At 46.1% G+C, this 23,074-nt stretch overlaps 1 protein-coding gene and 1 long non-coding RNA gene across 5 annotated transcripts in view; one reads left to right on the top strand and one right to left on the bottom strand.

Annotated features, from left to right (window-relative positions):
- The window catches only part of LOC308065735, an 85,694-nt gene extending 63,256 nt beyond the window's left edge, over positions 1-22,438 (top strand). The window contains exons 5-6 of one of the 2 annotated variants that reach the window (XR_013928891.1): positions 34-4,957; positions 5,527-22,438. This is a non-coding gene — a long non-coding RNA (uncharacterized lncRNA). Of the gene's footprint in view, positions 1-33 lie in introns of both variants that reach the window. The other variant, XR_013928890.1, reaches the window with a different exon arrangement.
- LHFPL3 (LHFPL tetraspan subfamily member 3) overlaps positions 1-23,074 on the bottom strand; it is a 323,142-nt gene that overhangs the window by 4,064 nt on the left and 296,004 nt on the right. The gene's annotated exons all lie outside the window — the stretch shown is intronic.

Here is a 23,074-nt window from a genome sequence, read left to right as displayed (position 1 = left end):
GCATGAAATAACACCTTGTGTTACTTTTCGCAGGAGCAGCCCCCAATGAGGACAGAGATGTTTTCAATGCAAACGCTTCCTTAAAAACTAATTTTCACCCATCCAGTTTCCATGTACCGTAAACAGGCGCGTACGCAGGAGAGTGGACACCAGCTGCGGTGGCACTGCAAACGGGGCGACCAAGGCTCCCCTCTCCTCACCGGAGGGCACTGCCCATAAGTTGGTGCCGCAGAGGGCAATGCACCGGAACAGGAGCTTAATGAGAATGTATATGTGCAAGTACCTATGTATACAGAAATATAAAAACCTGACTGGTCCAGCGTTTGGCATTGATCAGAAGGCTTTTGCACCAAATGACATCTTCGAATTCACCGTTAGCTGAACTCTCCTGGATCACTCAGACCAAACGGTGAAGTCATTTGGCAGGCAGCCTCCCCACTGTGTCCTGTGAAAGGCTCCCTCGTCAGAGGTCCCACAAGCCCGAAGACTGGGGGAGAAGACAGCCACCCTCATCACAACCCCACTGCCTTCATTGTAATGCAGAGGCCTCTGCAGGAGACTGCTGGAATGCAGAACTCAGGGGAAATCACAATTTTTGTGAAAATGAAAGAAAAAGAATGAATTTCATTCTGAAATGGTGGTGAACTAAGAGTTTCAGCACTAGAAACTCTTAAAAATGTTACTGTAAGAAGACTGAAATATTGAATCCCCCCCTCCGTTAGATGGAGCAGCCACCTTCTCCCATTCCCACCAATTCCTCACCCGCCTTGACACTCACGGTCACCTTGTCCTTCTGCTGATTCACTTGCAGATGTCAGGGAAAGTGACACCCCAGAGCAGGATGCCCAGACCTGAGAGCTCAGGATGGTGGTACCATGACCCAAGGAGCGCACTGGTGGCTAATCCTTCTGCCACGGACCCTGGATGCCTGCTTCCCCCATCAACTTCCAACAAATCAACGCTTTCCAAGCAAAGTTTGTTTTAGAAAAAAATTCCTGACTTGTTATGGCCCACAAGCGTTCAGCACGTATCTGTAGTCCACATACATTTTACAAAGAAGGCACTTTTAGTCGATGTTGCTGAGATTAGAAAGTAGCAAATAAGCTATGCGAGAAACAGAAGGTGAGCTAAGGGGGGCCCTGCAGAACACAAATGGATCAGTTTTGCTTTCGTCAGGAAATGAATATGCAATACGGCATTGACTGTGGTAAAAACACTTTTATGACACAAGTATGTAATAGGGATGGTAGTTTCCAACTGAAAAGAAAACTCGCCACTGAGAGCTCCATGAGCTTTCTTTATCCTTTTGAAATGTGGCAAAAATGAAGGACAACGAATGGATGAGAAATGCACATATTTGTGATAAATATAATCTATTAAAAATGGTCTGTTGGGAATTTTGTGCATTTTATTAATATGATTACTAATTTAATTGATATGGTAATTATTAATATAGGTAAGTAGTGCTACTAAATAAAAGAAAGAAAAAGTGCTTAAGCCTCCAATCTGTGTATTTGCTAAGTGAGATATTTTGTGAGCCTCTTAAAGAATGGTTGGTGAGACTGAAATCCAGGGAAAGCCAAAGTTGCATGGTGAGGAGCACGTGCCCTGATACTCCTAGGAACAATTTATAGTTAATAGAACTGAATGAGCCATTTCTTTCAATTATTTTTAATCATAATCTCAAGTACCTGTGTTATTCAAATCCTTAACAGTGCTTACTGGATTTCCAGTGGTACTCAGTGTTTCAGTTGTAACATACTAAAACCTCTTGGTTTTTTTGACAAATTTGCACACAGGTGTTGTACACACGGAAATGAAAATTAATAAATGCCAGAGATGCCTAGCTGATAAGGCAGAAATAAGTCATTCACATCCAACATCCCTCAGTCTGCTTTGTATCACATCATAGGCTTTTGACTCCTTGAAGTTTCTTTTCTCAGAGCTACTTTACAACCCTTTTCTAGTGCTGTTGCCTAGTAATCAGTTAATGAAAGCAGTTTTCGTGAAAGCTGTATTACCCAAACCATCTAGGTGCTCTGCTGTTAAGTTCTCTATTTAAAGCCTTGAAAGGCTGCCTGTTGGGCTGACATCCTGACAACATGGTTATTATTGGTATTTGACCTGTTCAATTAGGGCAGTCTCTTCTGTTTGACTGCAGAGCTGGGGTACAGTCAACCTGGAGGCATTTGCAGCATTTTTGTGTTTATGTACATCAGCAGAGAGAGGCCATTGATAGTTCTTTGTTTTGAAGATGAATCATGGGAGACTTCCAGGTTGCTCCCTGCCAAGGTATAAAGCACGTACCAAATTTCAGATAGTCCCTTACCTGCTGTTACTGTAAAGGCAGTCAGATGGGTAGTAAATATACAGAAAAAGGCAGACCCTCTAGGTCTGAATATACAGTCTCTCTGAAAGTCTTAACACTTTATACCATTAATTGTCACCAGCTATATTTATGCAACTTTCTTTACCATTTACTTGACTAGCACCTAGAAAATAACACCTTTCCAAGAGTTAATCTTTTGTCGCTGTCTCCAAACACACACAAACACCAAACTAGGGAGCAACATTCATGGTCACACCACAGCTGGTGCTATTCTCAAACCACATCAGCTGGCAGAAACCCATGGGCTAATGAAGCACCAGAGATTTCTTCCCAGTGTCTCCACAGTATTCCTCTAGCCTAGAGAGTGACATCTCTTCTCTTGAATGCTGGCGCTGGGTTTGGTGCGTGGGAGGAGATGAAGGAGGAGGGAAACATTGTGCTGAAGGTCTGCAATTGAAAACAGACTTCTGATGCACCCTGGATAACACTGCTGCCCAGGCAGCAGGCCAAAAATTTTGGACAAGTTCCGTTTTAATGAGGTGCTTGGAGTTTTCGCCTTTCTGCTTGTGAGCTGGGTCAGCCCCTCATAACCACAGGTAGATGGTTTTGTTGTTTATGTTAGGGTTGGTGCAATGCTAAGTGTGTTAAAGCTCCACTTCTCGCTATTGCACCCCAAAATTCAAATAGCAACATACATTCAGGGCCTGGGCAATATCCAGATGCGTGTAATTAAAAGGCATGAAAGTAGGTAGATGCCCAGTTGCATGAGGCAATTCATGTTCCTGTCTTCTCTTATTTCTTAGGATATTCCCTTTACACATATAAAACCTATCTGAGTGGCTTGGAGGAATGATTTTGTTTTCCATGTGATGAGACAGGAATAATCCATATTCCCATTTGCCTCTGAATATGTATTTCCACTTGCCTACCTGCCATGGGTGCCTTTTCCCCTCTGGATGCACTACACATCCTTTGCCCTGGCTTCATTGAGGGCTGCTTGTGGAGAGCCATCCTGGGGCAAATACTGTGCTCTCAATAAACAGCCATATGCCAACTCAGGTCCTCTCGAAACTCTTAAGAGCCCTGGTGATCCAAGCTGAAAGTCTAGCATGTGTTTTGGAGATGCTGCCCACAGATCATCCTGGAAATAGCTGTGTGGCCAGGAGGTGGATGAGTTGTGCTCCCTGGTCCCTACCCCTGCACTGCTGTTCAAACACAGTAATGAGAGAACAAGGCTGCCTTATGGAGATGGAAGGAAGAATGGAGAGAAATTCCATAACTGTTTGGCTAGCAGCCCTCTTTCAGCGCTTTAATTGTTCAACATCTTCTCAAGACATGATAAATGACCTGCCCACACCAGCGCTGCCTGAGCACGTTTCCTTCTTCCTCCTGGCAAACCAGCGGGCAGGATCCGGCAACTGTCTGCTCTGCTGCCACTCACAGCTACCAAAGGTGACCTGAGAGGGGAAGGGTTAAAGAGAGTACACAGCAAACCTTGGGGAGTTAGGAAAACTTTTACAAAACTTTGGGGTGGAAATTAGGTGATGGTTTGGTCTTTATGGCATTAGAGGAGAAGCTCGTCTCAGCAGAAGAGTGTGCGAGCTGGCTCTTCTGCCGCAGCACTTCCTTGCAATAAAATAGAATTGCATCACATAAAAACCGACAAGGTTTTAACTGATTCGGTATGCAAGCCCCGTGAAACCAGAGCTGTGTGGAATGGTGGGGCTTATTCTATCTGTCAGGTGGTATTTCATGCACCCTGTTAGTGGCAGCAGCTGAACTCCTGGGCACGGGCTGTAGGAAGTGTTTTAGGGCTGTAGGAAATGGTTTCAAGAGCATTCAAGAATTTTCTGGATGTCTGTCAAAAGGTGGCCCAGGCTGTTTTGAGGGCAGGAGGCTCAGTTCATGCCTGCACAAGGGCATTTCTAGCATCTGGGAGGGCAGTTTCAGGGCTGCAAAGGTGGTGATGGTCCCAGTTAATCATGGAACAGACAGAATGCTCTATTATTGGACATCTTCCACAAAGAAACAGAAAAATTGCTGAAGGTTCCAGTCAGATCAATTTTGCCAGGTTTCCAGTATCCCTGTATGACATACAGACGGACAGATCTTTGCCATCAACAACTCATATACTGTCATTCACAAGAAAAAACCCATCGCTTTGGCAGACCTAAAGCTACACTCCTTGCACACTTCATGCTTCTCATGACTGCCCTGCTGTCTAGGTCCTGCTTTTCTCTGCCACACTCTGGCCAATTCTTGTAGTTTTAAAATCCAATTTATTCTTACATTGCTTTTCCCACCTTTTTCTGTTGCTCTGTGTGGAGACTGACACATGGCAGGAAGAAACGGCTGTCAGTTCAGAGGCTGTTTGGTTCTAGGCAGTTTGCTATGGGAGGAGAAGAGCGACACAGCAGGGAAACATTATCTTCTATGTTTTCTTTTATTTCTCCAGACAGAAATTTTTTTGAAGCTGTTATGCGAGTAAGAAAAAGTCTTACTTTTTCTTGACAACTTGTGGTTGCCAAGACAAATCAATTAAAAAAAAAAAAAAAAAAAAAGGACTAAGCAATGAAGTCTGATCACCTTGTGTGGAGTAGGGAAAGGAGAGATTTATTTGGAAATTAAGTCTGGAGCCCAGGGCATGTCAGGACAGTGAACCCATTTGTGGTCTTGACTTCTTCAAGTTCCTATTCTCTTCCAGGTGGAAATTTTGAGAAAGGTGAGGAGATTTTGTGGGAGGAGATAGAAGATGGAGGATGGGTTTGGAGAGGCATCACGTCAGTTCTCTCAAGAGTCAGGCGTCGGCTGTGTGGCTTTGGGTAATCCTTGGAGAGGGCCAGGGCCCTCCTGGGGTGACTCATTTCATCTTGGGATGGTTCCCACCACCATTCCAGGGTGGATGAGTGCTCTTGGCTCCTGTGGGACCATAGACTTGGGTGAGAGTGGAGGCCTAAGTCTGAGATGGGCAAAGTGTTGTGTGTGAATCCTGGAGTTATAATTATCCTGCACAAAGTGATGAACAGCAGGCACGGAGATACGAAGGGAGAAGCTACTGCTCATGCATAGAAGATAATCTTCAACCTGAAATATCAGATTATTAGGCAGTTTGGATTAGTTGTTTGTAACAGACTGTCAAAGATCTCGCCTGAGCACAGCTTGAGGATGGGTATTTTTAGTTCTGTTGGGGTGTGCAGTTGTGTACTAGGACTGCCTTCATGGACGAGCAAATGGCTTTGCAGAAGGTGGGTCTAAGATTTCAACCCCAGCCTGGGAGGGGTCAGTAAAACAAGCTGAACAGCTTAAAGGCTCACCAGCCTGGGTGTAGGAATGCAAAGAGTGGGCCAGCCTGGTGGGAAGGCGTGAGCCAAGCTATGTGTGGCAGTCAGCTTGGCTGCTCTTGCCAGCGACACCATGCCTGGGGGAGCAGGTGAATTTCGACTGCAAACCCTGAGAACCAGGGTTAGAGCAGCCTAAAGAAGGCAGTACATCAGAGCCTGGCAATTTTCTTATTTCTGCAAGATCCTCCTTCAGCTGCACCTAAATATAACCTGGTGGCACTGACGGGCTCCGAAACGCCAAATCTGGGCAGGATTCAAGCTTCCCTGCCACCCTTCCTAATCCCTGGCTCAGGTGGCTTTCCTCTGGTTTGAATGTGGCTCCAAGAAGAGAACATATGTGTATGTGTTGGTGAGAAAGGCAGGAGGAGAGTGACAGGCAGAGGGAAGAGAGACCTATCCAAGGATGGAGCAAGTCATCATCCCCGTCATCTGCTGGCACCAGTCTGGGTTGATGGGAACAGGGCTCCCTCAGGTGATGGCTCTACTACCCACGTCTTGCCACCAACAGCTTTTGGGTCCCTCAGCTGCACAGCTTGGTGTACCTCCGGAGAAGGCACAACTGCCCCTCTGCTACCATCACACACAGCACAGCGTGCCCTGAACGAGGGAGGAGGTTGTGTATCTGCTCAAGGTGGGTACTGAAACACTGAAATGTAGTGATGAGATCCCAGAACAGTGGGCAGTATTTTCTTCCATTTCAGTATTTGCTCTGTGCCTGTCAGGAAAAGAAAGATTTTTATCATAGTGAGCAAACACAGCAAAAAGCCTCCTATTCTTTCTTCTAAAGAGTCTTCTTTTACTGTGGAGCACCACAGAGATGCTCCTTCCTCCGGTGGTCCCTTTCCAGAAGGCTCATCAATTTGTCTTTTGTACTTGGTGATGTTTCTGGCAAGTTTGGGATGGGAGTCACGTCTCAGGATAGGTTTGCTGGCATGGGAGATCTAGTATGTTGTTGGAAGGACTGGAGGGAGACTGAAATGCCTTCATCAATAACGTCTTTCACATGAAGTAGCTTCCTGCTCCACAGAGTTGTAGGCTCGAGTCAAGCAAAATCAGTTACTTGTTGTTCATTTGTTTTTATTTCCTCCGTGTGGTTTGCTGCAGTCTTTCTTTACCCAGATGGTCTAATAAATTGCTGTCACTAAACAGGAGTCCCTGAACAGCGATTCCTAAACTCTTCCTGTTCTTTAACTGTTTAATGAGAAAATATTTTACTTTCTTTATATTCTGCACATTTGCTGGAGTTGTTTTTCAGTTTCTCCCCTGGAACCCAGAGGATCCATAGATATTTTTGTTTGTTTCACCAGCCTTCAAGCTGCGTGATCAGACTGCTCAGAAAGGTCTCCATCGTCTTTAAAAACTGTTACTAACTTTGATCTGTGTGTGTTTGCTGAGAGCCCCTCTGAGGGTCCAGCCATGTCAGTGGAGGTAACTTGAAAAGTCCTGGGCAGATTGGCCAGACAATGTTTGCATTATCATTGTGTCCTCTTACCTTTTTTCATTTTGTTAATAAGGGTTTGTATCTAGCTTTATTAGCTTTACATCTTCCAGGAGTTTTCTTGTGCTGGGCAATGTCAGAAGTTGACATCGGCACATCTTTGGTCTGGGAAAACAGATCTTGTTGATCCATAGATCCAAAGCTCTGCTTGTCCAGGCTGTGCCACGCGGGCCAGCGTGGGCTGCAGGGGGCTATGAGCACGCCCGAGCTGGGGACAGCCCGCCACCGATGGAAGCGCTGATGGAAGCGTGGTGCTCAGGCGTCACGTTGGTTCCAGCCTGCATTTCTGTGCAGCAGAGAGTAGGAGTTTGGCCCTGGGAGAAAGCCAAGATATTGAGGCAGATTCTTGAAGGTGCCAGCCAGGATGTCTGCATAAGGAAACTGCTACGATGGGGCTTATTTTAGCAATGTGACAGAAACAGAGTTCTGCTCTTTTTTTTCAACAGATTGGATTTCTCCAAATGATTTCCTGATTCATATAATGTGATTTTACTCCTAACAGAAAGAACAAGAGCCACGACAGTTCTCTGGCCATTCTGGCATGTTACAGTGGCATTTCTGTGAACGGAATTTCCTGAAATAATTTGCTGATTTTTAATTATAACATAATAACTAAAACATCTACAACAAGTTCAATTTAAACATCTCAGAAAATGTAAAAAATATCAATGCTGGTGAACCTTAAATGCTGCAGAATAATGAAAACTTTTGAACTTTCTTTGTGTGAAATGAATTTCCCTGTTCTCCAGCCAGTGCCAAAGCTGTGTGACCTGGGAGCATGGCACAAATCCCACCTGATTCCCTGCTGTACAAAGGCACATGCAGGGTTTTCCAGAAGTTTTCCAGACTTTCTGTTTGTAGGGACTTGTGCTGGTGGGAAGAGAAAATCTGGTAAGTGGGCTGGGCTGGGGCTGGGAGTGTGGGGAAAGGGTTCCAGGGCTGGAGGCCTTCATCCAGAGCGCCTCTGGGGCAGGGGCTGACCAAACCAAGGCGGTGGGTCCTTCGCCCTGACCACAAACTCTTCATGGAATGGGTGGCTGCTGTTAATGTTGGGTCTCAATCAAAACCTGCTAATTAGCTGCAAACATTGGTCTCATTTTTGCCTCTGAGAAAGATACAGGTGCCAAGTTACATGTTTATGGGAAACAGAAAGATGACAATCTGGAGAAGCTTTTTAGTCTGAGATTTCAAAACTGTGGATTACCTTACCTGAGCACAAGAATATAAATTAACTGGCTATATACTCTCTAGGAAAATAGGAAATATTTGGGACTGTGCCTAAGGCCCGTGATAATTCCCAAGGCTATAAGTTTACATGTCAAACTACTGAAAAAAAATCTCTTGTATTTAGGTGATACTCAGCTAGAACAGAGGCTAGATTTTGGACATGGCAAAGCCAGGGTCTAAGGAGAGGGCGAGGTTTTTGGTGACCACCATCCATCATGGAAACCTGCCTGATGGGTGGCAAGGAGTGTGTTGGATGCTTATGGTTCTAAAGGCATTGTTTCAGACATCTTCCCTTTCCAGCTGTCCCACAGGATTACTGCAAAACTGATTTATGCAGGCTTTGGACAAGATATAAGGATTTATTATTGCTATTAATATATATTATTCCCTTAAACATTTTTCTGAGTTGCTGTAGAAGTGTTAAGTGCACTCTTGCAAAAGAAGAAGAGGAGATTCCTTCCCTGAAGAGCTTTCAGCACAGAAGGCAGACTGTGATTAGCAGTGCAGAGAAAAAAAACCACAAACATCACAGAGAAGAAAGTGGAAAGCTGTGTTATGAAATTGCCAGCCGAAAAGCATGCAGGAAGACAGGCTGGTTAGCAGCAGCCCTGAATGACAGGTGTGGTACAGTGTCCTGCTTGTGCTCTTTCTCCTCTGGGTTAGAACAGGAAGGTGATGACCTGGTGTATTCAGCAAGCCCTGAAGCTTTAGCCATACGAGGCTCAGCAACTGCTGCGCACAGGAAACGACAATGCCAACAAAAAGAGCATCACTCCTAGCACTGCCTTCCTCCTGTCTGAGGGAGCCAGTCCTCGGAGCGAAGCTGTTGGCTCCCACCTCTTCCCACTTCCCACAGGAGCCCTGCGGACGCAGGTGTTCCCTGTATGCCACCCTCTGCATCCAGAATGGCTTCATCTCCCTAGTGCCATGTCACAGCTGTTTTCTGCTCTTCCCACTGTCCCATTTCTGCATGCTGCTGCACTCCCCACACACAGTCCCTCCTGGTGATGGCTCTGGTACGTAATGCCCTCACAAAAGGGACTAAGTAAATAACTCTTTGGGTAATCAGTCTGTAAGCATCTCAATACATCCAGTGTTTTCTGGCCCTGTCCTTGAGGCCTGTCAATATGAAGGTGTGAATACAGAAGCCTTAACCATATGAACTTCACTTGTAACCTGTGGTGTCTCTTGCAGGAGTGAGAAGACCATCAGTGGTCTGAAGGGCAGCTCTTTCTACAAGCTCCAGCTCTCCAGCAGAGCCTTCTCTAACACTCAGATGTGGCATCCATGTGGCACTATAAATAACCCATCTTATTGCCTCCTCTGGAATGATCACACCTCATACAGTGTAAGATCAGCTCCAGAGTTTAGGAGCTTTGGTGGCTTCTTCATCCATCCCAGTAACGAATGGGCTGGATGGTCACACTCGAAGAGTTGCAGTCAGTGGCTCAATGTCCAAGTGGAGACTGGTGATGAGTGGTATTTCTCAGGGGTCCCTACTGGGATAGATGCTGCTCAACACCTTTGTTGGTGACGTGGTCAGTGAGATTGAGTGCACCCTCAGCAAGTTTGCAGACGACACCAGGCTGAGTGTTGCTATCGGCACACCTGAGGGACATGATGCCATGCAGAGGGATCTGGACAAGCTGAGGAAGTGGGCCCATGTGAACATCAAGAGGTTCAACAAGGCCACGTGCAAGGTCCTGCACCTGGGTTGGGACAACCCCCAGTATCAAAGCAGGCTGGGCATAGAATGGATTGAGAGCAGCCCTGAGGAGAAGGACCTGGGGGTGCTGGTGGACGAAAAGCTCAACATGGCCTGACAATGTGCGCTTGCTGCCCAGAGAGCCAGCCATAGCCTGGGCTGCATCACAAGAAGTGTGGCCAGCAGGTCGAGGAAGGCCCACCTGGAGCACTGTGCTCAGCTCTGAGGCCCCCAGCACAGGGACATGGACATGTTGGACCAAGTCCAGAGGAGGCCACAAATATTATCAGAGGGCTGGAGCATCTCTCCTGTGGAGACAGGCTGAGAGCTGGGGTTGTTCAGCCTGGAGAAGAGAAGGCTCCGGGGAGACCTTATAGTGGCCTTCAGTACCTAAAGGGGCCAACAAGAAAGGTAAAGAGGGACTTTTTACAAGGGCCTGTAGTGACAGGGCAAGGGGGAATGGCTTTAACCTAAAAGAAGGTTGATTCAGAGTAGATATAAGGCAGACATTCTGCACTGTGGGGCTCCCGAGGCACTGGCACAGGCTGCCCCGAGAAGCTGTGAATGCCCCATCCCTGGCAGTGTTCCAGGCCAGGCTGGATGGGGCTTGGAGCAACCTGGTCCAGTGGCAGGTGTCCCTGCCCATGGCATGGGGGTTGGAACTGGATGGTCTTTATGGTCCCTTCCAACCCAAACCATTCCATGATGCTTTCCCCCTTCCCACCTACACCTAATTCACACACAGTGCACATGAATGCACACTTTTCCATTATTTTGGAAATTCCCACCAATAATGATAAGGCAATTCTTGTGTAAATGCCACCTTTCTATGTGAGGACGGCATTGTAAGAGCAAGAGACAGCAGGGTGGTCTCAAGAAGGAACCAGTCTGGAGGAAAACACTAATGGGGTTGTGGGGTGGGGGTGGGGAACCCCACCCCACGCCCTCAAACCAAAAAAGTTTCCTGAGGATCCCTCAAAGCTCAGTCACCCCTTCCTCAGAGACAGTAACATTTCAGAACAACCCATTAGATAAAGAACAGACCGATACAGATCTACTCAGAAATGAAACTCACCTGTAAAAAAGCAGGGAGTTAGACAAAGGGAAACCCAGTGTGGCCTGCGCAGTGACACCTGCAGCAGCACTCCCCGAGGAGCCGAGCAGCGATGCCTTTCGCTCCACCTACAGCCTTCAGGGACGTGTGTGCGGGGAGGTTAATGCACTGTCCTGCTGCGCAGCTCTAGCAAAGCTCTAATAAAGGCTCCTACCCTCCCACCCCCTTATCAAATGATTTTTGTCCATCCTTCCCTCTCATTTTCTGCCATCACGGTATGGCCAGGTCAGTGGCGGGAGCACAGGGGACCCTGCACGTACCCTCAGCGCTGGCATGCTCAGGGACCTGTTGCTGGCCATGCTGGGCTACCAGGGCTCGGGGCTGTGCTGGGAGCCCCTTGCCTCCGACAGACCCCAGCAGCGTCAACTTTTCAATGCAGGTGCCGCCTGTGTTTGGTATCCGGCACCAACTGAGACACCCCCTTGGTGCTTAAATAATAATGATGGATTTCTGCTCTGGAGTGATAGCTTGTGTTGTGCGGCTGGGTTAATGCATGTCAGCTGTCATCGTCCTTGTCAGCCACTGCTGTCAGTGAGCTGAGATAAGTAAATCTGTGATGATGCATATCCCAGAGAGAGCAGGGATTAAATATTTCATCGTTTCAGACACTGAAACGTCTCCTAATTTGCAGTCCTTTTCTAGTGGTCACATCCTCTCAGATCGCTGCAGCCCTGGGGGAGAGCGCAGGCTGCCTGGCTTCTGGGACTGCAGGGCAGGGGATTGCCGGCAGCAAAGTCCGTGCAGCTGGGGCGAGCCAAGCTGCTGCTTCAGTCCTGGCAAATTTAACAATAAGCAGAAACTCAAGGAAAAATAAAAACCTCTTTTTTTTCCTGATGTGCCTGATTAAGGCAGTTGAGCTTTTGTTACGCAGAGCAGGGAGAGGTGGCCAAGCACCCACCTTGGGCTGTCTCTGGGACATGCTGCTGAGCATCTGGTGCCATGGGCTGAGCATCTGCTGTGGTGGGGTGGCTCACTCCATGTGGGCAACACTATGGAGAGCATCAGCCATGGTTGTAGTTAGGTAAAGGTGGTTGTTTCATGGTGTTCCCAAAGTGGCGGGTCACCAAACCCTGGAGATGAGCTTGGTGGTCATTCCTACATCCTACGTCCCCTGCAGCACCATGTGTCTGTTCTGTTCTCCGAGGTTTTTCTCACAACCCATTGCTAGTAAAGTTCCATATTATTATTGACTGCTTGAAGACAGGGAAAAATGCCACCATTTAGATTTCTTCACTCTCCTGGGCTTTCCTGGTACTGCCTGTAGGAGCTTTATATTGGAGGGTTTTTCAGTGCAAAATACCAATTTATTGATACTGACGTTTTCTCAGGTCCTTCTTGTTTTTATCACATCAAATCAGTTATTCTAGGGGGATGTGGAAAATGAAAGAAAGTGCTCTGGTAAACAAGGTCTTGCCTACTTTGGAAACTGGCTTTTTTAGAGTAACTACCTACAGAACCAAATAAAAATGAAAATGTCTCCTTCTCCGTTCCACACCAGAAGGGAGAGAAGACCTGTCCTGTCAATGCTGCTCATGAAATGAAGTCCTTGTTTTCCAGAAAGCCTTAATGAGCCACAAACCTTCACAAACCAGGGAGACATACAAACACGAGCTTCTGAAAAGCCTGATTTCTTTCTTATTTCCTTCACATTTCCTGAGAGCTAGGGGTTTTCTTTGCAATTATGAGGAACAGAAGGGTTTTGGTGGTTGGTTTGTTGTTGGTTTTGGGTTTTTTTTTCTTGAAAGCTGAGATTCAAGTGTAGCATGTGACTCAGAGTTGGGACTTGGGAAAAAAAAAATAGCATGAGCAGTTGTGACAGTTCTAAACCTGTAGGTAACTGCACAGGCATTTCATCTTCATCCTTTCCTCCTCTTTATATAATCTAATCTCCTCCCTTTGCTGTGCTTCTTATCTGGACAACAGATACACAGTATCTTCCATATGGGTACGTTCCTAGGTCTGTGGTTCTGCTGACTCTGGTATCTGAGGTCTGAGTAGCTGGAGCCCACCAGAAAACAAGAAGACAAGTGTTGAGGCTTTGCAAGTGGACCTTTCTGCTTCCCTGTTATGTGAAGTGACCAAATCAGTATTCTTCTGCGCATTGCTAAGTAGCAGCATTTCTGTGGGTTTTTTTTTTTTCATGCAAGAAAAATGTAGTTTGTGCTGTCTTAGATAAAACCAGCATATTTTATGAGATGCATTTCCCTCAGGCCCCAGGGAATAGAATTTGTTCTGTAATAAGAGACCAATGTGCTTTAATTGCTTGTTGTAGACTATTACCTGTTAAATTTGTCTGAGACTGTGACACCAGCAAAAACCTTCTTTTCTGTTTTGCTTCTTTCTACTTCAGAGCTGTCAAATAATTTCAATATCTAAGGATAAAACATGACAGATGACTCAAATATGTGGCAGGTCATAAAATACTGATCCTTCATGTTACCTGCTAATGGAACACACACTACCATGGGTAAATCTTTAACTGGGATTCCTGACTTCTGGTTGTTATAACAGTAGTTTAGCTTGCAGTCTAAAATTATGAAGTAATGGGTTTTGTCCCAGAAAATGTTAAAGCCTGTCAATAAGGCATCAGATTTACTTGTCTTAAACTAGTGTTTTTTATCTAGACTCCCAGCCATGTTTTCTGTTACAAACTACATCTGCTGGAAACCCTTTTGGACCTTTCTATTTCCTTTTTGACTCGGCAGAGCCAACTCGGCTTGTAAGTTCATACGATAATGAGAAGCACTGTGGATCTGTCAAGGATTTCCCATTGGGATTTTCTTTCCCAAGATAAGAACCTTCTCTTGATTACATATGAAAGAAATAAATGATGTTTACTAGATTATCTTTCAGGACTTTGGAATTTTCTGCTAAGCTTATAATTATCAGCTTTTTTGGGGTAATTTTCAACTAGCAATGACTCAGACTTTCTTGTCTGGTCCTCCATGAAAACTGTGTCCTTTTTGCTAAATGAAGGCAGCATTTGCTGACTAGAGCTCAGTGGATAAGATCTTTTGGCAGCAAGAAGGAGACAGTGCCCTACTTGAACCTACCTTTCAAGCAAAATGCTGGAAAATAGTGTTCAAAATTAGATTTGTAATCTCTGTTGAGCAGGGGCTGTGTCTCACACTAGTTTAGGAGCCAGAAAACAACCTCAATGCTTCTGGAGTGGAATGGTGGCAGCTGCCAGCCCTCCTGACTTGAGCCTGTAAGAGCAGATTTGTGTCACACCTTCTCTTCTAAAGCACTTCCTTGTCTGTGACTTCAAACTTCTCACAGGAAGGTTAACATTGTTCCTCTTACAAGGAGCCCTTTCTAGTGTGGTTACCATGTGACTGTGTGCTTTCAATGCAAAAGTATCCAGGGCCAGGTGAGCCCCAGTGCAAGGACCCATCGGAGACCAGCAGACATTCAGCCCTGAGAGCAGGAGGTCTTGGAGTCTGCCACTGCCTCTGCTGTTGTTGAGGAGAAGATCCCTCCTCTCCGTAAATCCTATGTCTGAGAAACTCACTGGCCCACAGGTGCCAAACTGGGTCCCTGCTCCAGGTGGGATGAACGGTGCAGAGCAGCAGATGTGCTTTAGGCTATTTTATTGGAAGCTGAAGGACATATCCTCTGTGTGGCTTGGGAGGGCTGGGCGAGCTCTTCCATGCTGCACCGTGAAACTATTCCCAGGGCAAATCCCGCCCCAGGAGTGCTGAGAATCACAGGACAACACCTGCAAGCAAAAATACAACGCCTTGGAGGGGACAGCAGGAGTCCAGCGCAGCTTTGCAGCTGGGTTGCTCCCAGGCATCATTTGCCACACCTAGGAGATTTTGATGGTGCAGTTAGACCTTGTGAGCATGTCTCTCTGGTTTTAGGGCATCTTTGTGTAACCAAATTATCACTAGAATCAGCACTTTCACAATACTTCACCCACAAATTAAAATCAGGTGAGAAGACCAGCCCCTGTATCACAGCGGCCTTGTCAATGCTGGATGAAGTGAAAGAAAATCTACTGAAAGTATAGCACAAGTGTTTGATGCACACTGGTTGGTGTAGCTCCTGTGTGCTTGGAAGGTTATCTGTTTTCCACTTCTTATATGAGCCTGTTTACTAAAAGACTTGAACCGTCCCTGCAAATCTTGTCTGTGGTATTCACCTTTGAGGCTACGATCTGAAAAACATTCTCACAGCATTTAGGAAACACTATTTAAGTAGACTGCTAAGAAAATACATGAAAAACTTGATGGAAAAACATATTGTTAGAGTGGTGATTAGCAACTCACTGTCCAGCTGAACGACTGCATTTATTAGTTTCATAGGAATCTCTCTTAGGTCTGATGTTGTTAAAATATTTTAATTAACCATTTGGATAGTGGAATAGAGGATCTCCAATGGAATAGAGGATGTCGTCTGCCATTTGTAGCCCACAGTTCTCCAGGAGGGGCTGCAAGTGTGTTGTAACAGAAACAGTATTCAACATATATAATGAATTAGAGAAATGGCCTTAAAAAATAGGACACATTAAATAGCAATATGTACATGGGCAGAAGAAGGAGTTGTACCAAATATAAGTTAGGGACCAACTGGCCACATGAGTCCATGGGGCCCCTTCTGTTGTGAAAAAGGACAAATGAGCAAGCAGGAAAATGTATCTGCAAGATGTGCAAAGCAGCTCTGCCAGGCTACTCAGCAAGGGCTCAGCTGTGTGGTTCGATTTTTGGCACTAGACTATGAGAGAGAAGTGGACCTACTGGGTAAAGACAAGAGCAGAGTGACAAGAGTGATCAGAAGCCTTGGAAATCTTAATGCAAGAGAAAATATGGGCAATTGAACTGTTTAGTCTAGAGGAAAGCAGACTTACCAGACATAACACTCTGAACTATGAAAAAAAGCTGCTGCAAAAGGGAAGGGAATAAATCATTCTCTCTGGGGATGTGACAAGTAATGGGTTTAAAGTGCAGCCAGGGAAATTTCACTTAGACAATAGGAAAAGCCTGCCTGGGATAAAGCCTGCTGGCCAGCAGAGCAGCTACTGGGAGAGGAGTGGGAGCCCCAGAGTGCTCCCCCCACCAAAATGCCCCCACTCCCTGCAGCCAGGCACAGCTGGAGGCACATAAAAAACCTGTATTGCACCCACTGACATCCCACAGGGAGAGAGGAGAAGAAAAATGCCGTCTCCATCTTACAACCCTTGCCCCACAGGAGGTACGACAGCCCCTTGGAGAGGCTGCAGTGCAGAGGCTATTTGTAAGCCAGGGCTCAGGTGGCAAGGGGTGACTTGCTGTTTGCAGTTCCCCCAGCTGGAGGGACTAACCTCCACAGGGACATCACTTTTTCTCCCCAGGTGACTTACACAAAGGGCATTTCCACTGATCAGGGAAAGAAAGATTCCCCAGCCCTTATGTCTGTGCCAACTGATCAGTTTATTTTTAACAGCAAGCTGCCATTAGCATTTGTTTGCTAAAAATAAACGTATTTCAAATGCAATTCATTACCTAGCGCATTAGGGTAAAGGCAATTTATGCTTCAGTCAAGAAGAAATATTTTTAAGAGCTAAATTGGTTCATGCAAATATCTGTGGCTTGTACTCAGCGTGTGTGGTACCGGCGGAGATGGGGCTCGGATTTCAGTCGATTGACGGGATAGATCACAAAATTCAGAAAGCTGTTGAGAAGCTCGGTGCAGTATCCTATTTTAACTTAATTAAAAACATGATCACAATTATGTAACAGAAAAACAAAAGAGAGGTGTGGGGTGTTAGAAACAGTTCTCCCTTACAGCTGCACCACAGCAGAATTGTAACAAATGGGCAGACATGTTTTTTGGGGAAGGGTATTCTTTATTATATTGACCATAACGGCTTCCTAAAACCTAAACATAATTGCTTCTTGCTCACAGAACGGGGCAATATTACAAGGACATAGTTTTGAATCAGAATATGCCAGTGCCTAAGGATTTTGAAGTGGGTTTAGATGAGCTGCTGAGCCAGGAGCTGGACGGTGAAGTCTGTTGAACCTGTCCTTCATGAAGCGCCTAGTCCCCTTTTGATATTTAAGAAATAATTTCAGCTCCCAGAATGTTTTGTGGAAATAAAGTATTTCACGCAAAGCTTGCTAGTTTTGATGACACTTTTAGCAGGATTTCTAGGGCATGTGGGGAATTACTGCTGTGAACCAAGGTTCACAAGTACGAACTGAACCTGAGGCTCACATGTCCCTCCTTTCCGTTAGAATTCAGAACAGAAATAACATACCATAAACAAATAAAAAAAATCATAAAAAGACAAAATCAACTCAAAGTCTTCAGGTTATCTGGGGGAAAAGCAAAGCTTTTCTTTCCAGCCAGTGCTAATGAGCAGGAGGCAGCAGGTCATGCAAAATCGGGACGGTGTGATTTTACCCACTAGAGGGGACTGCTGCACCTAGAGTTACCCGCTCACTCCCACCAGTACTGGTAATTTCAAAATCACTGGCATTACCAAGAAAATTAATTAGTGTTACTTGTAACATAATGCAAAACAGTGTAAAATTGGAAGAGGCCTGAAACCATTACTAAATGTTCAAAATGAAAAAATATTAACTTCTTCGGTTTAGGATCCTTCATTAAACAGTATTTTGAAGTTACCAGACTTCGCTTAAAAAGCGATTAAAATCTACTAGTTTATCTGAAAATTGTGAGCTTTTTTCCTACAGTTTTGCAACACACAGATGAAATACTTCAAACTAAAGCCCAGTCTGTTTAACCTCAGAAACTTTATCTATAAAACACTCGTGATGATTCACAGTAATTTGTGTTAAATGTGAAAAAGCCAACATCTTGCTGTCCCAACAGAGTTTGGTGGCATGATCCTTAGCTAATTGCAATCACCTGAAACAAAATGCAGAGAGGCAGGTAAGAGCCCAGGTGTGCTTCCCACCTCCGAAGTGCTGCTGGGGGAATGCCACAGCTGATGGGACAAAGGAAGCTCTGAACGTGGGAGGAAAGCAAGCTCCGATTTCTTCTCATGGACTCTGATTTATACGGTTTTGGCACTTCAGCAGTTCATAGGTGCTTTTTTCACCAGAAACATCCACCAAAGTAGCACAAGTTACAGCACATGTGCAGTTATTGAGGTTTTAGATTCCAGGGATGGGGAGTGAGTTAGCACTGGTTCCCACTGGCAAGGGTGGTTTGGGGATTGGTGGTCCCAAGACTCGGGTTTGAAGCTGGCTGCTCCTGCCACTAGGCTTTGTTTTACACAGCTTTAATTGTACCAGCTCTTATTGAGGGACTAAGACAGCATTGCTGAGAGATGCTCCCCTCCCACTGCGATGCAGCCATAGGTGGGGTGTGCTGCAACACCTCCCCTGCCGCAGTGCTGACCCCGCGGGGGGACCAGTTTGCACCCCTGCCCACCACTGCACCACCTCTCTGGCAATTCCAACCCACTGGAGAGACAGACATTGATTCTTGATCCTGAAGTAACTCCTGTGGGCCCAACTGGACGGCAGGTTGCTGCTGTCAGAAACCTCTTCTTCCTCCCTTTACCCCTTATTTTCTTCCCTCCCTCCACAGGCAACAGGCACTTTTCTCCCACTCTTAAGGTTTTTGCTTCCTATACTCATCACAAGTTTCAATCTCCTCTGCCCTTTTCTACTTTCCATTCTCTTGTTTTTTATTCCAAGAAGAGAAAAGGAGGGAGCACTGGCATCCCAATTATTTATATGTAAATATTTTCTCTACTTTTGTCCTGATTTAGCAAAACTTGGAGTCCTCCAGGAGCAGGCAAGAGTCCCTTCTATTCCCATCAGGCATCCTTGCAACTTCATTCCTGGCTAGCAAAGCAGTTTACAAGACCAATGGAAAACTGACATTCTTTTATCCCTGCTGCAAAACTTGTTTCTTAATTATGTCCCCTATTCTAAAATGTTTATGCGGCCTTAATCCTCCTAATATGTAGCATTTAATATGTATAAAAAGCCTCCTATGTACATCATCTCAGCACAGAATTTCAATTGCTGGAAAGGCTGAGAATGAATTAAAAAGGGAGCCCTGTGCATGGCAATGAGCTCATTTTGACAGGCTGACTTAATTTTAAATAATAAGGAAGTAATTTCCACCCCACTAAATGCCTGCATTTTCCTGCAAAAATAAACCACTATAGTCAGAAAGATACTCTTGAGAAATGTCTCTCATAGAGATAAGTAAACCAGATAGCAATTAAAAAAGTAAATAAATCATAATTACAATAGTAAAAGGTAGTACTAAGTATTAACGCACTTCAAGCCCAGCTGCTTTGATTGAGTTCTGCTTTATTTCATTAGCTTTATAATCAGAAAAATATCATCATCTGAAGATACGTAGATTTGAGCACAAATACCTCCAGCAGCTAGATATAGCTGTTGTAAGGACACAGTCACAACTGCCTGATGCAAAGAAAAGACCATGAGGAAATAAAAGACATGGGAAGATGTAGAGAAAGAGATCCCTACACCACCACCACTGCCCCAAAACTTCGCGGCTTGAAAATGTAATGTGCTCTGGATGGTCATGTGGAGGACGTGGTTTGCTTTTGTTGAAGCACGTCCAGAAGAATCGATGGTGCTCCCTGTGAGAATCAAGACACTATAATACTCATCAAGAACCGAGAGGGTGATGTTCATCTCTCTCTTCTAGAAGGGAGGATTCATTTCTGTACCCCAGACCAGCCAGGAAAGTTTTCCCATCACCAGCCTGGGAACACAACAGGGCACATGGCACTCCAGTGAGGAAGGTTTGCACCAGGGCATCTGGGTCCACCCTAGCACCAGACTGTAGACTTCACTGTTTAATGAACTATGCACAGGCAGACCTGGTGGAGCCATGACCAGTGCTCCCATACCCTGGGGAGGGCTCTAACCAACAGACACCTTCCACATCTCTCCTGCACAGCATCGGCAGGGGATCTAGGTCATGGGTGTCTGTGTTTGTATCCATTCCCCTCTTCTCCACCTCTGGGCTGGGGTGTAGGGACCTCTCCTGGGATCTGGACAAAAAAGACCACCTTTTCATCCAACAGCGTGGTGGTTTGAACATCCACCCACAAGGTGGGAGATCCTGGTAGAGCTCTAATCCTTGCAATAGCTGCTTGACTGCAAAGTCTTCTCTAAACTGCAGCTTGCTTTGTCCTATAAGTGAAACTGGGAGAAATGGAATAAAAAAACAAGATCAAGGATGACATTGTAGCCTGGTGATGGGGGCACTAAGCTGTTGAAAAGGTGATCTGACTTCCACTCTCTTCTTCCATTAATATTTAATAGTCATTAAATTAAAAGTCAGGGATGTGTAGGATTAACTACAGGTCAGCATCCTCATACTTATATCTGAATGAATGAGATAGTGTTAGTATGGATGGAAATAAGCTATTAGCAATGAGTGCGGCCAGTATGTCATTAACAGGCATGAATTTAAATGATTTAAACCCTGTCCCTGAGAAACCAAAACAATGAAATTGCTGCTCCAGTCCAGAGACCCACACAAACGTTGCACCAGTGCCGAAACCTCCTCCAGCACAGATGCTCACCGAGATCTGAAACAGTTTGGCACAAATCAGCCCTTTCTGTGGATTTGCTCAAGGGACTTGCGAGAGACTGACACTGCTGATCACTGAGAAAACAGCTGTAAACAGCTTTTCATGCACTCAGAGCAGCGATCACAAAACAGCAGCCTTTGAAGGATGCTGTAACTGAGCCACCTGCACTGCCAGCAGAGGAGGTGAGTGCCTTGCGCAGGAGGATGCCAGGCTCCTGCTGCACCAAGCTGTCAGGCTCAGGTTAAGTTTGCAGAGTCTAATAGGCTGATGGCCAAAGCCACGGGAGTGTCCTCCTGCCTGCCCCCAGCCCGACCCTGTCACCAAGGCATGGAAAAGCCGCAGCCCAACTTCTCTGCTGCAGTTCCGATTTCAGGTGCAACCTGGGAACGTCATTGATTGCAGCTGTTAGTGCAGGATTTCCTCATCCTTTCCATGCTCATTAAAATGAAAAGCAGTCTGATCCCAAGCAGCCCTCCCACATCTGGAGGAACCACACGTGAAGGCTCTGATGGGCAGCTTGTCCCCTCATCCCATGGGCAGATTGCCCCCTTATCCCTCAGCGGAGGGAGGTGGGCTTGTTTGCCATCTTCCCTGGTGCAGGAAGGGCTTCCCTCCAGAGGGATGCCTGCTGCACTTGACCGGGCAGCTCAGATCTCAAGCACCTTCTTTTCCCACAGTTGCTAAGAAACCACAACAGTCGTCTCAGCTGCTGAAACAACTGTTTAGTATATTTTTTCCTCTGTTTGTCTCATTGTGGGCAACAACAGCTTTAAGCCTCTCAGGACATTCCCTGCGCTCCTCGTGAAGAGCTGGGCAAGCACGATGCTGGGGAGGAGGGTTTGTCCTCAGTAGCTTTTGCAGGAGGACTCCAATTGCACTGGTTGGTTCCATATGTGGCCATCAGGAAGTTCTTAAACTGTCTGCAGGAGTCTCAGAGAAGCTTATTCACAGGAGTCATTCAAGAGCTGTTTCAGCTGCCCTTACAGCTGGTGTTGGTGCATCCACCTGAGCCACCAGTAGCTCCAGCTACGGCTTTGATGAAACCTGTTGTCCAGCTCCTGCCCTACATCAGTGTTGCAAATGACCCTGTTTATCCCTTTGTAGGCCTGGCTCTGGCTAGTGTTTTACCCATGGCCACCTGCAGGGTCCCGGGCAGAAGGGACGATGCCAACTGTCCTGCAGAATTATGGCTCTCCTTGCTGGAGCGCCATCAGGGAAAAGACCATGTGCACACCCTTTACAGCTGAGAGCCAGCCAGGGAGCCACTGAAGAACATAACCCCACAGGAGGTTATACCTGCTGGGAACACCACCCGGGAGGAAACTCCCACCTGCATTTAGCTGCAAGAACAGAAACAAGTGAGAAAAGAGTCTTGGGCAAAGGGCAGGGAGCTGACCTCCGGTCAAGGCAAAGGTAGGTTTCCAGATCCACTTTGTGTAGTAGTAGCTCAAGGCATTTGCCTCTGGTTGAACGGGACCAGGAGGCTGATGGTAAACCTCAGGGAATAATCTCCCCGGCAGAAATGACTCCGAGAACTTCACTTCTTTATTTCTCTGTCATGTAAGGATTTTTCAAAGTTCAGCTGCACGCTCAATATCAATAGTAGGTCCAACTCTGCAGAGACCTGCGGTGTCTTGGAAATGTCACCTATCAAGATACACAAATAAAGCTAAACCAACCTCAAAATATTAACTACTCTGTGTATTTTCTAATGGATTGCCATTCAACTGGATTCCCATTCCTGCACAACGCCTGTACATTCTGCTGGTTCCCCAGTGGGCTCGGGTTGTTTTTATGAAGTGGTTACGTGTTGTACTTCGCTCATGTGAAACCTCCTCCTTCCTGATGGAGCTGTGGCTCTGGTAGAGAGTTATAACCTTTTGTCCTGCAGCCTTGGTGGAAACTGGTTGTTGTATCAGCTTGTATATTTTGTAACTCCAGCAAATAAATCTGGATGTTGTGCACCTCAGTAAAACAGAGATCTCTACTGCGTGAGAAAAAAGTGACACAGTGCTGGCAGCAGGAGGGACCTGGGCTGAGCTTTTGAACTAAGGATGCTCTGCTGAGCCAGCACTCCGGGGAGCTCCTGCTCTGTGATGGGGGGGTGGGGAGCTAAGGAGGCGTTATTGTAATTGCATAAATATTGTAATGAGATAAATACAGGGTTGGTGGGAACATGAGGGCATGCGAAGGGCAGGTTGCATAGGAGCCAGGGTGGCAGTGCTCCCCGGGGGAACAGGCATTCCTCAGGAGCAGGTAGGTGGGAAAACACAGTTCTCCCTCTTCTGTGTCAGGTCAGACCAGAGGTCTGCTCACCCTGTT

Source organism: Falco punctatus (genome assembly GCF_963210335.1).
Source record: "Falco punctatus genome assembly, chromosome: 6".
Lineage (NCBI taxonomy): Eukaryota > Metazoa > Chordata > Aves > Falconiformes > Falconidae > Falco > Falco punctatus.
The sequence above is the reverse complement of the archived record's forward strand: the minus strand, read 5'-3'. Positions and strand labels throughout refer to the sequence as shown.